This window comes from Terrapene carolina, unplaced genomic scaffold, assembly GCF_002925995.2.
Source record: "Terrapene carolina triunguis isolate 2854851 unplaced genomic scaffold, T_m_triunguis-2.0 Scaffold439, whole genome shotgun sequence".
Lineage (NCBI taxonomy): Eukaryota > Metazoa > Chordata > Testudines > Emydidae > Terrapene > Terrapene triunguis.
Window position 1 is genome coordinate 132,978 of NW_020664790.1, and position 13,187 is coordinate 146,164.

Genomic DNA, 13,187 nt, shown 5'->3' on the forward strand with positions numbered 1-13,187 from the left:
GTCTGCAGCCGCCCGCCTGGCTCTAGCCGGGCACCCCCGGGGGAGGTGTCCGCGCTCTGCCGGGCTCTCCCCAGGGGGCGGCCGGGCTCTGCAGCCATTAACGCGGCTGCCGGCGGCTTCCCGCGGCCCCTGAGAGCAGCCGAGCCTGTAAGGCAGCTGCTGGGAGCCTGGGCCCGAGAGCGTCGCGCCGCTGCACCTTGCACTGCAACACGCCCAGGGCGGGTGAGACCTGGGCCTTGCATGCTGCTGGGGCTGAGAGGAGCGGGCGGGTCCTGGGGGAGGCTGGGCTGGGGCTGAGCGTGGTGTGAAAACTCAGCTCCTTGCACTGCTCTAAGGCTGGGCCCGGAGAGCCGCAGATACCAGCTCTGCCATGCGTGTTTGCACAGGGCCCAGGCCGCGCTGCCCAGGTGTCCTGGTACAGGTGGGAGAAGGGCTGAGAAATCCTGGTGTATTGTAGGCAAGGCCTCGCCGTGCTTACAGTGTAGTAAATGGGTGTGAGGGGTACGGGGTGCAATAAAAATAAGTGGGTGAAATGCAGGATGGGGGGGAGGAAGAACTAAGAAAGGGGGTTGCTTGTATGCACCCTTTGATGGCACCGTTGACATTTTCATATGTAAAAGCTACATCAGGTATGCTGGCAAAGCAACCTGTAGTGATTTTTTTCTGGTGATATGAACGTGTTCAGTAGCTTTTGGCTGTGAGTGATACCTATTTTTTTTTTAAAGTATGCATTAGTTATATTCATATTTTAACTTGGCACTTTCCCACTTAATAGTGGGAATCCAATATATGAATTGGCTAGCACATTCAAGGATAGCACATACACTAGGTATTTTGGCAACACCACCTATTCTCCCATCCTGTGAACACTGGGCACTCACCTGCTTTTGCAGTGTAAAGAAATGTGAGAGGGAAAATTCATAAGGCCTGATCCTATGTAGTTTGAAAAACAAATCTCATAATTTTCTACTATCTGCATGAAAAATTCCACACCTGCCCAGCACCAGATCCACAGAGGAAGTTAGGAGTTTAAATAGCTTTGTGGATCTAGATGCTGAATTCTGGGCAAGAAAAAAAGCCAGGAAAGTATTAGCATATCTGGCTGGATGAGGAATTTTTAGGTATAGAGGAATACGTACTCACACCCTGCATGTGAGGTGGCTTTGTACCTATCACCAACTCATATGTGGGCATGGTAGTAAGAGGCTAAAGCTTAGATGTCTGTCCAAATACTGAGTCAGATTCACCCCTGGTGTTTCTTCATTGGGGATTATGCCAGAAACAAACCATGAGATGTAACAGCTAACCCCTTTCTCAATCCCGCCGTCAAAAAATGTAAAAATTAGGCAATACCTCACTGTCATGGCTGATTTAGACAATATGCTAAGCGTGTAGCCTCAGGAGAGACTGGATCAAAGAGGAACACTGGGTCAGGTTGTTCTAAAAGGTAAAAGATTCCCCAGTGTGAATAATTGTACTGGCCTCTGGTCAAGATGTCAGAGTAAGGATACAATCAAACACTGCATGGGCGTCCTTCTTGCTGACTCCAAGCCAGTCAAATGTGTAATAGACATTTCTACATTGGGAAGCCTGCTTGTTCACACGAAGCAACACAGAAGTTAGCTGATAGGTTGGACATGTTGAACTCAGTGGGACTGCTTGCTGAGTAAAGGAACGCATACATGCAAGTGCTTGCAGATTCAGAGCCATAGTGTTTCGTAATGATGCTAATATCTTCATGCTAAACAATGTTTAAGTAATGCATCTCTGATTTGCAGTAGCAGTGAATGTGAGGTGTCCAGCTAAAGAAATGTTGATATTCCAAGTCTGTTCATGACTACATCTGCACTTGAGCCACTTACACGTTTGTAGCATATTTTTGTTGTTAAATTTGTGGTTGAAAACCATTAAAACTCATCCCAGTGGAATATATTTTTCCTTTGTATCAATGAACTTAAGCTGTCACTCTGACTTTTATGTACTTGTATATTTGCCTTGATATTAAATATTTGAGAGACTGGTCATAAACCTTTAATATGGCTACTTGCAAGTTTGAGTCCCACTCCTCCCCTAGCCAGGAAGAACAGTAATCAGAGTTGCATCAAAAGTTTATTTTAATCCTAAACTGCATGTGTAGAAAAGAAAGAGGAAGCAAGTTATTAGGTACAACCGTTTTAAAATGAAAACAACAGTTTGCTGTTTGCTATGGAGCTGTTTAGTGATTGCAAATATATTCTACAGATACTTTCTTACCATATATTTTTAAAGGTGGCTGGAGTCTGTGCAGAATCATTTTACCAGTCAGTTTGGCTCATAAAAAGAAAAAAAAGTCACAAATTAGGGATGTAAAATATTAAACGGTTAACCGGTAAGCATTAATTTTACCGTTAACCCACCCTAACCATTAACCCCCAGCCACGCCAGCCGGAGCAGCCCTGGGCTGGCCCGCCCCACCGGAGCAGCCTCAGCCCCTCTCCCTTTAATCATTTAACCAGTTAAACGATATAATTTTAATTGTTTAAATGGTTAACATTTAAAACGTTATTTACATCCCTGTCACAGATACATCACAGTGGTACTGGGTTTGCATAGGCAATATATCTTCATTGTTCCTAGTAAATATGTGAAAAATAGTAGCGAACATTCTCTCTCTCTCATATTGATTAGTTTATAGGAAAAAATAATGATCAACTTTCTCTGCACCAGCCATCTATTCAGAATGTCAGTTTCTCTATTCTGCATGATTAAAAGCTTGCAGTGGTAGTTAACATTAATTAAGAGATGTGTGAATCAGATATTGATCACAGTGAAATTGTACCCTGAGGCAGTATGGCCTAGTGTATAGGACACTGGACTGGACTCGGTAAAACCTGGGTTCTGTTCCCAGCTCTGCCACTGACATTCTGGATGACCTTGGGCAAGTCATGTCACTGCTCTGTGCCTCAGTTTCCCCAGCTGGAAAAGGGGGTTAATGATGCTGATCTCATTTTGTATGGCACTTTGAGATCTACTAATGAAAAGCACTGTATAAGATCTAGGTTTTATTATTATTTGAAGGAGAAAGGCCCAAGATCTGGCATCAATTTAGACTTACTAAGGTGTGCCCTCATTTTCAGCTTTCGTGATATAAATCTATCTTAACTTCTCTCTTGCAGAGCAACAGGCAGGATGTGGGTGACAGTCTATGTATATCCATAAAACCTTTTGGAGGAAGTAGCAGCTCTCTGTGAGGGGCTGAATATAAGTGATGAAGATGATTTAGCAAAACTGAAAATGTTTAGTAAATTGCATTGATTAATCCTTCTTTCCTGTCTCACAACCACCTGCCAAAAAGCCAGTCTTTAACTAGAATGCACTAGGAGGAGACCTAATATGAGGGCAGATTGTTGCACATCTGCTTATTACCAGGTTCTCCTCTGAAGCATCTGGTTCTGCCCATTGTGAGAGACAGAAAACTGGACTGGATGGACCTGGGTTCTGATCCAGTCTGGCAATTCTTATGTTTAACAACCCCTTTGCTTCCGCCCAAATCTTTCCATAAATATGATGGTTGGAATTGCATATGCAAGAAAAAACAAAGGATCAGTATTACAAGATACAGGCACATGTGTCTGAAGAGAGGATTGAGATTGTGCAATGTGGAACAGTGCTACCAGATGTCAGAGGTAACATAGTATAAATATTTAGAGCATTGCATCGTTTTCTTTATTTCTACTCTGCGAAGATACAAAATGCAGATACGGGTGGCATTTGAATTTCTCCTCTTTCTAGAAGAGAAGAAACTTGCATAGGCTAGGAATGCATTCTAAATTATCAACTAGATTATGGGAAATGGGTCTCTTCTGTGATGGTGAGGGGGTGTGAGCAGTCTTGTCTAGTTACTTTTTTCTTGTTCTTGTAAAGTTCCCTGGGATTTCTCTTTCCACACCTTCAGATCTCCTGCGTCAGGAGGACTTTCCTTCTGACAGATGAGTTCTGGATGGGGATTCCTCCGGAGCTCATTATTGTTCTAGGAAACGGAACACGGGAGAGAGGACATAATGCATTCTGCTTCCCTCCTCTGCTCATAATGATTGCAAGCTCTACTTCTGTAGCACTTCCTGTCCAGAGAGTGGGGGAACTGATTTAAGTCTCAAGTTCTGGTACTTCTGTGGTAGAATAAATACCATTAGATTAAAGCATCTACCTGTTTCTTTTCTTATTCATTCTTTTCCCAACTTCTCCATTCTCCTCTCTGCGTGCTCATCTCCAACGTCTTGTCGTTGGCCTATGACACGGTCAAGAATTCTGCTGCAGATTTTGGGAGATTTTTTTCTTAGTTTCTGAGGAGTCTGCTCCTTTTATCTGTTGGTAAACATTCAATCTGTTGTAAACATCTGCATGGTTTTTTTTCTTGTGTAATTTTACATGTTGTTTGATGATAGAAATTGGAAAGGGTCCAATGATACACTAATAAACTGCAGAAGTTTTACAGTGTACTACGAATGAAGACCTGTTTATAGACTGATTTTTAAAAAAGGGGCCGAGGAGGGAATGAATTCTTTTTAGGATGAACTGTAACCCAGTGGCTCTCAAACTGAGGTCCATGCTAATTATCTGTTTGGGAGTGTGGTCGTACCATGTTGATAACTGTCCTTGCTTCTGGCTGCTAAATTTGATTAAAAGACTATCAAAATATTTTATATCGTTGGTTATGTTACCTGTCTATGTAAACAATTGCTATGGTTTCCCCAGCAATGTAATGTGAATGGAAGGGGAGATGGTGCATGAGAAAATCTCTCAAACATATTTTAGTCCATGCTATGAAAATGTTTGAGAACCCCTGAAATAGGCTACTTCTTTCATGGTTCTCTCTTTGATCCTGGATCTGCACATGCATAATTTTATTTACATGCACAGTTCCACTGAGTCAAAGTTAAACACACATATCGTTGTTGATAGGATTTGGGCCTTAGTTTGCAAAATGAAAGTTTGTCTTACATATGTCAGGAATTTCAAAGAAATATTTGTTATAAGTAATAATTTAAGGGATATTTAACATGAGATTGCATATTGAGTAACTGAGGATGGTGGAAGTTCTGACACTTCTGATCAGTTGGCCTCTGCCCCTATATGTCACTTTCTAGCTGGGGGATTACTCTGCTGAAGAGTTACTCTGGTTGAAATATAGAATTTATAACTTTTACTTTTGTTTACATCTTTGAAGATCTTGGTTGGATAACTGAGTATACCTAATTCTACGTTTTCTAGTTTGACTACATTAATGTAGTTTAATAATTTATCCTACTGTTCTATTCTTTAACGTGAGGTATTTTGATATGTAGAAGTGATTAACCATAATTGCAAAACGAGTTGTCTAGATGTTAATATACACATTTACTGTACTAAGTAAATTCTCCTTTGCACGTAATTATACAGAATTTCAGAACAGGGTCAATATGTACAAAATTATCTTTAATCTTAGCCTGAAAGGATACCTCTGTCAAATGAGATACATGCCAAACTTTGACCTCTGATACATGGTTTGATAGCTTGTAGCAGCTCTCTTAGAAGACATCACTGTTACATGCAAAATCCACCTACTAAACAGTTGTGTAACTCTGCTATATGGCTGAACATGATGCTTTCTGTGTGAAAAATTCAAGATAGAACGTTAGATTAAAATCAGTTATTTGAAACACGCTTCCTTGAGGGTATAAATGTTGACCATTCAGTGCAAGAATCCTAAATTGCAGATCTAAATAGATTTATTGGTTAATTGTTCAAAGTTAAATGTAGTCTTTCATATCAACCCTAAGTAAATTGGTCTTTTGATGATGTCTTATCACAATCAATGGCTCTCTTTTTTGAAGAACACCTTATCAATGCTCCTAGTACAGTATTCCCAAGCATGGGGTGGGATCTGAGTTACTAGAGAGAATTCTTTCCTGGGTGTCTTGCTGGTGAGTCTCGCCCACATGCTCAGGGTTTAGCTGATGGCCATATTTGGGGTTGGGAAGGAATTTCCCCCTGGGGCAGATTGGCAGAGGCCCTGGGGTTTTTTTGCCTTCCTCTGTAGCGTGGGGCACGGGTCACTTGCTGGAGGATTCTCTGCACCTTGAAGTCTTTAAACCATGATTTGAGGACTTCAGTGGCTCAGACATAGGATAGGGGTTGAGATTCTGTGCCCTGTGTTGTGCAGGAGGTCGGACTAGACGATCATAATGGTCCCTTCTGACCTTAAAGTCTATGAAATTCAAACCCCAAATATTCACGATTTGGCTTTTTAAAATTGTGGGTTCTTTTTATTTGCCATCTGTTTTTTAAGCATTTGGGTTAATCTTTTCAAGCTTTTCTTTGAAACTAGAAATGCTAGAAACTTACCATTGATATGCATTTTTTTAAGACGAAAGCTCAGATTCTCACGTAATTAAATGACTCCTAGAGCTGGGGGTTTCAAGAAAAGCACAAAATATTAGGAGTCCCATAAGAAAATTGTGAGAGATGACAAAACTACAAGCGTAGCTTTAAATATACTTCTGACTTTTCAGGACTCCAGTGCTTTCTTGAGGTGTAACTTTTGCTGTAGCAGCAAAGAATAATTTTTGTAAATTAAGTTTTGATCTAGATTTGTGATGGTCTAGGTATAAACATCATATACAATATTGGTAACTTTTTGCAAAACACAGTACCTACAGAGAAATGAAGACAAAACTTAATTTAAAAAATGTTCCAAATTTATGGTTACTTCCTAATCATACCAGGGGGAAGGGAAGCATTCAGAAGCAGTGATTTTAAAATAGCAGTGCTCGCTGGCTGAACTCTGCACCACACAATTGCAAAACCTCCTTACATTGTAAATTATTGTGTGGAATTTATATTTAAGTCCACATGTGTCATATAAATATGCTTACATTCTTGGAACACACTCAGTTCCACATCTGTTTTGTAGAAATGGCATGCATCACAACAAGGACCTCTACAAAGTTGACTGGTAATGAAGTATTGCTGTCTTAAGACTTAAGACAGACAACAGGTCTGATCCAGTGCCCATCAGGGTAATCCGTTGACCATCCACAGGCATGGCCCCCTGCAGCTCCCAGTGGCTGCGGTTCTCCATTCCCGGCCAATGGGAGCTGCGGGGGGCTGTGCCTGCGGACGTCAATGTAAACAAAACGTCTCGCGGCCGGCCTGCGGATTACCCTGATGGGCCGTGTGCCAAAGGTTGCCGACCCCTGGTTTATTGCTTCCCCATATAAGGTGTGTATACCCTTTTAAAGGTGTAGTGAGGATGTAACTCATTCACCACCTTACATGGGCCTGGTTGTACCCTGTGAGAAGAATGGATGGTGGTCTATGGCAGTAAGATGTCCAGTGAGTCTTTATTATAGGATTGCTGTAGGGAACATACATTTACTAATGTGTCTAGAGCAATAAAATCCTGGTTCAGTGCCGATGTTGCAGTAATTACCTGCAAAGTTTGTTTTCTTGTTCCTTATTGCAGGGTGTTCCAGGTTTTGGTGTTATACATTTATCTCACTGTTTGTACTGAGACCCCACAGCACATATACAGAGGTTTAAAATAATATATTCAAAAAAAGCATTAAACACAAAAACAGTCCAGTCAGAACAGCCAAGGATTACTATTTGGTTTTGTATTTTAGAGGTCTGCCAATCTCACCCCTCATCCTCTTTCTCTCTTCCATCCCAGAAGGTTGTGCCTGGAACAGCCCTACCTTTGTTCTCCATTGGGGAACCTTGCAAGGGCCACTGATTGTCCTTCTCCTTGCTTTGTTGATCAGGACACTCTGGTTACTTTTATCTTTCCTTCCTTGTTCCTCCCCCACTGCCCCTTCAATCACTATGCCCACCTTCCTTGCAAGACCTTTGCAGGGTGAAAGCTATAAATTCTCCTCTGGATTGGATTCACCTCTTGGCAAATCTGTTTACTAGAAGTGAACGTTTGAATGTGAAGGAGCCTTCTTCTGAATCAGTGAATTTTTTAGGGGAGAATGGGGAAAGGGAATCACCACAATGGCTGGTATCGCACTAAGCTGAACAGCCATGCAATGTTCTTAGACTTGGGTGCTCCCAAGTTACAGTGGCACGGGTTCTCTCCAGGCATGCAGCCATACCTTGACTCTCCTTTTGATGATTTATACAGTCAAACCTTAATCTGTTTTGATTACATTCAAATATTTGGATTATCTAGTGATTTAGAAAAATATATATATTAACTAGAGCAAATGGCTAACGTGCCTGTAGCCTTTCTGTCTGTACTTGCTTTAGCTTGTTGCATGAACTTTTCAGCAGTTATAATAAAATACTTTTTGGCCACCTGTCCATGGCAGTTACTTTTGTTATCTTTCCCCTTTTTTTAAATTCCAGCCAGTATTTCCAGTTTGGTTAGATCAAAAACTGTTTCTTTGTGGAGAATTAACAAATTTCCTTTACCATGAATAGGTTGCTATCCATAACCGCTTGGGAATAGGCTATTCTATTTTAGAATTTGTAAAGTTGCCTGGGAAATCTATGAGAACAGCAGCTGCAGCAGAGAAATGCCACTTTTTCAGAACAGCAATGTGATGGCTATTGTAGAGCTTTTCTGAACACCAGGAAAGGTTCAATAGTATCCAGACAAAGTTAGGCTAATAACAGCACGGGGAAAAAGGTTTGTGAAGAATCTCTGGGTGTCTGGCTGTGCAAGAACCTGGCTATTCATGTGTTTAACAAACCTAACATGCCTGTGCTCTGCCTCCATTGAATATAGATTTAATGACAAACTGGGATTCTGTTCTAATGACAACCGTCCCATACACTTTATTTATACATTTATGTAATAGCTACATACACAAACCTCAAAACCATAATCATTCATTTCAGTTTTAGGTCAAGACTAGAGGAGGAAGGGTCCAAAATATCAGTTCAGTGAACTTATAAGGAAGCAATATATCAAATAATTGCCTGCATTTAGCAGGTGCATGATGTTAATTTTGCTAATCACAATCCCAAATGTCTAGGAGGATGATTTTAATTCAACAGCTAAAATTCTGGAACAAAACCCATTATGCTTTGGGGAATGTACATCTTGTTTGGTTATATTCTACCTAATAAAGATAGAGGCAGAACAATCCACCAAATTAAATCCTATTTTAGTTAGAGCAATGTACTGTAATACTCAGTGAAGGCCAAATCATGTGGGACTTACTGAGATTAAAACCCCATGGTAGGTTTTGCCTAAGAAAAAAATGAATGATAAAGATCTTTTGGATTTAACAATGTGATAGATTTGATTTCAGTTAGCATTCTAGGTTTGATGTTCAAAAGCAGTCACCGGTGGCTTAACTCCGTTCCCATTGCTGTCCATAGGTGGGCCAACCCACAGCCCTTCTGAAAACCCCACTCTGAGCAAAAGCTTCACACTTGGCTACTCTCACTGTGTCAATCTATTGCATTTGCCTGTAAAACGTAGGACGGGATGGAAATCTGTTTGATACTCTTTTTCTCAGTCCAATGAGAACTGGCCTAAGAGAGGATAGAGTAGAGTAAAAAGGGGAGGGAATCGCCCTCCCCTGTACATTTAAATACTCATGCAAATAGAGAAATTCTGTTCCATCGTGAGGAGGACAAGGCTGTGGTTCATCTTGAACATCTTACGATGCCCTGGGAATCTATTTGGAACCATAATTTGCTGATACAGATAAAATTGCTTCAGTGTTATTTTGGCTGCTGTGTAGTCAGTTTGGTATATAAACAGTAAATTGCGTCCTGAGAATCACTGTGAATATAGCACCAAACATATTGTTCAGTCAAGTCTCATCAAACTGTTGAAAGGCTTTACATGCCAGTTAATGGTACTGTTTCCATCTGGCTAAATGTCTATAAATGTTTCTAAGTCAAGTCCTGAAACATTAGATGAGCTGATAATTATTTATCTTCAGAGAGACTTATTTTTTTGCTAATTAGGTATTCTGTGGTACTTAAACTGTGCAGTCTGAACTTATCTATAAATTGACGCAAGCGTATTCACCAAATTAATGCTAAAATTATGGGGAAAGAAGTATGTTTGCCAACACTTTAAAATGGATTATTAACAGCATTAAATATGGTTAGCTATATTCACCCATCATACCCACTTATTTTGCACCTCTACCATGGCAGAGAGTTGTATATTATTCCTGTAATTTTGCAGTATTTGTATAGGGACAAATTTAGGACCCAATCCTGTCCCATTGACATTGATACGAGTTTTGCTACTGTCAGCAATGGGGACAAGATTGGGTTTTAAAGCCTAAAACTTAAAAAGTTTAACATAATGGGGTAGAAAGTACTGAAGTCAATGGGAGTGCTGTGTCACCCGAAAGTAGAATTTGGCCTAAACTGTCGGAGTAAAACAAATGTTGGGACATAAATTACATATTTCTTTTCTTTTGCCCTCCCTCTTTGCTATTCTGCTTCTTCCCACCAGCACCACCCAAGCATTGTTTTTACTGCTAGACGCTATTAGCGGTTTTAGTATGTAATTCAAGAAGTCCTACCAGGTACATGTTGGTAGAATCTAATGTTGAAACATTAGTAGCTCTTCTAGTATCTAATTACTTGCATGCTGTCCCAGGAATTAAAAACATGGCAGTAGTTAGGCTGTAGAATAAATTGTGGAGGTATGTGTTGCTTTCTGTAATAGTGAATTATTTACTGTCTATATCACAAGACTAAAATTAGCTCTGTGGAGGGAAGAGCATAAGAGTACAAGACACTACTGTAACAACATTTATTCAGTTAATGTCTTATTCATCCAACCTATAATTATTGCACCCTATTTATGGGCAAGTATAGATGGGATTCTTATTAGTGAATACTAATGTATAATAAAAACATTTTCTCTATTAGGATTTGACTTTCACAGTTTTAAGTACATAAGCTTAATTGTTTTATTTTTATTTTCAAACTTAGACAATTTATCAGTTCTTAAACTGCCCATAAATAACAGCTGATAGCTGTTCATTTGTTGTGGTTTGGTGTGTGTGTGTGGTTTGTTTTTTGAGTAGGCCAAATCCTGGTACTTGTTTCAGAAATATCAGTGACAGTTGCACCCCATTCTTTAAACCTAGTCCTTATTTGGGCAAAACATCTGTTGGAGTCATATTCATTAATACATTGACTTCAGTGGTGGTCATTTTGCCTAAGGACAGCAGGGTTTGGCCAACAGATATGCAAAACCCTGTAAATCCCCACAAATCTGTATTTTCATGTGCAATTCATATAACTGCAAACCAAGTACTTGTGTACTTCACAGATCCAGTACTTTACTCATACCTTTAGATTGTGAGCTGCTTAAAGCCTTTTTGTCATGTGTTTGTTCAGTGCCTGGTATGGTGGAAATCTGGTCCACACCTAAGCTTCTGAGGTGCAACTCAATACAAACTGTGCACAATGGTTACATGTCCATTTCTACAGTTACACATGTTGTGTAGTGTTGAAAATGTATTTATAAACCTTATTGGTCTTGAAACTGATCTGTTGTTACATATTTCGTTTGAGGAGCCCAACTGTGAGAATTGCAGAGTCTCTTGAACTTCCCATTGACCCAGCTTGGAGTTAATGGTGTTCAGTACATTGTAAGGCTGGGTTCAATATTAAGATGGTGATTTTTGTTGTTTAATGTTGCAATGGGATGAATAATCATTTATTCTAATTAATATAACAAAGGTGGTTCTTTGTTCTCCTTGGCTGGGTAGCTAACCGAAAGAAAATTGCAAGTACTGCAAAATGCAGTATGGTGGTAATGTGTTTATAATGGGTATTAATCACAAAGAAAGGGGCTATTTTCTTGATTTGGTTAATATCAAATGTATGTAAGCCTCAGCTTTGGAGAGAGTTGATGAAAATCAAAATATTTCTGTTTCAGGTGATTTCCCATAGATCATTGCTTTGTGAAACTTTTCTAAAAATTGCCATTATTTAGAAATAATTCCAAAAATAAGGTCAGTTCTTCAGCTGGTATAATTCAGTGTAGCTTTGCTGTTTCTACCAGCTGTGGATCTCACCCATAGATTTGATTATTATTTTTTATTTTTTAAGAAAACCCAATAGCCAATCAACTGTGCTTTCATCATCACCATGAAGTAGCCTTAGAGAAATCCAGAATGGTTCTAAGTTGTGACTCCACCCCCCACCCAGCTTCCATTCAGGCCCTTGCAACATTTAAGAAATTAAAAATTTGGGCCCCAGTCCTGCACTGAATTCCATGTGGACCCAGGGGCATGCTCATGCAGAACTCTCTACAGGATTGGGGTCTTGCTTTTTAAAGAAACACAGTTTTGAGTAAAAATGGAATTGGTCAAATAATTTAATTTATAATGGTTCAAACTGCTGTGTAGATTTAAATAGCACCAAATAATATTACATAAGCTTCTAAATCTAAACTGTATTGCATACATTAACTAGACATTATATCACATTTGAATTTCTTAGTTAGAAAAATGTTACTCATCACTTTTACTATTAATGGGCTCTGCCATAGCAAATCTATGGATAATTGTAACATTTTGTAATTGGAAAAAACCTGTCGTCATCATCCATACCTTTGCCATGGAAGATGCCAATTATGATTGCAAGTGATGAATAGCATGTATCTTATGACTGGTTTCAGAGTGGTAGCCGTGTTAGTCTGTATCAGCAAAAAGAACGAGGAGTACTTGTGGCACCTTAGAGACTAACAAATTTATTTGGGCATAAGCTTTCGTGGGCTAAAACCCACTTCATCACATCACTGTAATTGATAGACTTAATCTTAGGTTGCACTTCATGTTCGCATTTTATCTTACTGTCTCTGCTTCTAAGTTATTAAAGCACAAGATGAAGAATTTTTTGGCTTAGTAAATACATAGGATTATTTTTTATTTTTAGCAAAATGACTAGCATAAACTGGCGTTCTTGTGCTGCAGTAAGGGGTATATGTGTTAATCGATAGAAGCAATAGGCTTAGGGCCTATTTTTTCCCAGAATTGCTGACCAACCTCAACTCTGGTTGAAATCTCTGGTAGATGTGGGCACTCAGCACGTGCAAAAGTCAGTCCCATAGCTTGTAATATGAAGACAGAGATTTTACATATGGTAATAGTGGTGGTGGTTTAGATAAAAAGGTTGCTGTTGCTTTTAAATACGAGTCTGTGCAATTTCCATGATAGCTGGCTAACATTGCAGTA

General features: G+C 39.7%; 1 protein-coding gene across 1 annotated transcript in view; it reads left to right on the forward strand.

Annotated features, from left to right (window-relative positions):
* Positions 1–13,187, forward strand: part of NUP210 (nucleoporin 210) — a 117,625-nt gene that overhangs the window by 656 nt on the left and 103,782 nt on the right. The window lies entirely within an intron of this gene.